This window comes from Electrophorus electricus, chromosome 4, assembly GCF_013358815.1.
Source record: "Electrophorus electricus isolate fEleEle1 chromosome 4, fEleEle1.pri, whole genome shotgun sequence".
Classification (NCBI taxonomy): Eukaryota; Metazoa; Chordata; class Actinopteri; order Gymnotiformes; family Gymnotidae; genus Electrophorus; species Electrophorus electricus.
The window spans coordinates 4,758,977-4,761,476 of record NC_049538.1 but is presented as its reverse complement, the minus strand read 5'-3'; the positions used below and the strand labels follow the sequence as shown (position 1 = coordinate 4,761,476).

At 51.6% G+C, this 2,500-nt stretch overlaps 1 protein-coding gene across 1 annotated transcript in view; it reads right to left on the bottom strand.

The window, feature by feature from the left end:
• Positions 1 to 2,500, bottom strand: part of tanc2a (tetratricopeptide repeat, ankyrin repeat and coiled-coil containing 2a) — a 99,312-nt gene that overhangs the window by 73,439 nt on the left and 23,373 nt on the right. The window lies entirely within an intron of this gene.

The following is a 2,500-nucleotide window of genomic DNA, read 5'->3' as shown; positions in this document are numbered from 1 at the left end:
CACTAAATCTCTCGGCAGGCACACGGCAACGATGTGTGCATGCAAACGCCACCATGACGGAGTCTGCTGCTCGAGGCCCAGAGACCGGCTAAGGGCGGTGATCTCCCAGCTCACCGGGGGTCTCATGATTTAGGTGTGGGTTCGAGCAGGGAAGTAACCCAACTGTGCTGGATTCCAGCTCTCTGGAAGTGGAACATTGGAATATTCTTGGGAATCTTTGGGGAAATGTCCAATTGATCGTTATTAGCAAAGAACTGGTGATTGTCGATGGATATCAGTTGAGAACAGGGCTGCTCCATATGGACCAAATTTGTGATACTGCTACGTACTGGAACGGCGATCTGCTGGTTTTATATTAAAACACCCCAGTGGACCCTCGATGAGTCCAAGTTATGGAACTGCCTTAACCAGATATTTACAACCACTGGACTGTGTGCCGTGATTCATCAGATCCCAACAGAACCCTTATCTGGAAGGTCTGCAACTAGGCAGCAGACAGGCAGCCACACACACACACACACACACACGGGAAAAAAAGTGATGTACATGACATATTGTACACCAGTCAGGAACAAACAAGACCAAATGCAGCGGTTAAAACCTGAGTGTTCCACAGCACCGAGTGTTCCACAGCACCGAGTGTTCCACAGCTCTGTGTGTTCCACAGCACCGAGTGTTCCACAGCTCCGAGTGTTCCACAGCACCGAGTGTTCCACAGCACCGAGTGTTCCACAGCTGAGTGTTCCACAGCACCGAGTGTTCCACAGCTCTGTGTGTTCCACAGCTCTGTGTGTTCCACAGCTCTGTGTGTTCCACAGCACCGAGTGTTCCACAGCTCTGTGTGTTCCACAGCTCTGTGTGTTCCACAGCTCTGAGTGTTCCACAGCACCGAGTGTTCCACAGCTCCGAGTGTTCCACAGCTCTGAGTGTTCCACAGCACCGAGTGTTCCACAGCTCCGAGTGTTCCACAGCTCTGAGTGTTCCACACCACCGAGTGTTCCACAGCTCTGAGTGTTCCACAGCTCTGAGTGTTCCACAGCTCTGAGTGTTCCACACCACCGAGTGTTCCACAGCTCTGAGTGTTCCACAGCTCTGAGTGTTCCACAGCACCGAGTGTTCCACAGCACCGAGTGTTCCACAGCTCTGAGTGTTCCACAGCTCTGCTCTGACTCCAGCCTCATTTTAAAGGACTTTTACATGCTTTTCTATGAGAAGTCCTATGTTTAAAACAAACATGTGCAGCCCATTTTGAACAAAGGAAACCCCCCCCCCCACACACACACACAAAAATGTGCCCACACTCAGGAAAAGCACAGATTATCTTATTTGCTCCATATATGCTGTTTATTGAGAGACAACCAAACTGGATTCTGGACTCTGTCCCTGATAATCCACTCTCTGCTTGGGTCCTAAAAGGCGGCTCTGCTGGAGCACCACTCTGACGGGATCTCACTCCTTCACATTTACCCTGGATCTCTGGGCCTTTGCCACCTTCATCCCGCTGTCAGGACACCACAACCTGGCCAAACTGAATACAAAAATGCTAAGGGGAAAAAGGGGGCTGCTTCTCTTCCTAATTGTCCCCCGCATCCTGTTTTGAAGCGGATCAAAGCTAATAATCCCCCCATAATCCTCGGCTGTGCTCTTTCTGCTGTTATGGTCATTACAAGAGACCGATGTTGGCCATCACCCCTCGGGCTGCTGCTATGTTAACCGCACTGTTTAGTAAATGTTTCAAAAAGCGGTCAGGGAGAGGAACCCCAAATGCGTCACCGATGTGACAGAAAACGACACCCAGGTTTTCGGATGAGTAAAGCAGAAGTCACTTCCCAGACGGGAGACATCCACCCCCAGCGGAGAGAGCGGACAACATAGTCCGGATCAGCGGGGTCTCGTCAGTAATCGCCCTGATCCATTATAGACCCATTTTCTTCCCACAGCGTCTACGAGTGGCAGCTCGGCAGACATGAGTAAGCACGCGCATCGCCTAATTAAAAGTATTTTGCCTAAGCCTCCACAGATGTTCAGAATTCACCAACGGTTCAGGAACGAAACGCTGGCCACAGCGTCCGAGGCGAACGCTCCCCGGCTCCCCTCAGAGTCTTGCCTGGTTTTGCGAAGCACCAACCCAGCGAGGCTTTTTACACTTTTCAATTATCCGTTCTGGGATAACGGCCCACTCTCCTCTGCAGTGCAGAAGTGTGTGCGGTCAGAGGTGTTAGAGCTTATGAGCTGTCGTCAGCCGACACGGATCTATTGTTTCATACCCCCCCACTGATCTCTGACTGGTTGGATGGCCCTGGGAACTGCAACCATTTGATGGCTGTGTTTGGAATGAGGGGCTCAGAGTGCATGCTGATGCAGCTTCTGGAAAGGGTGCTTGGGCCCCGGTCCAATCATGCAGGAGCGAGCAGCGCCAAGAGGCCAGATTACCCAGATTCCCCCTCTTCGCTTTGGACCTCATGCACTTTATAGGGTCCAGATGACTGTGCCTAATGTC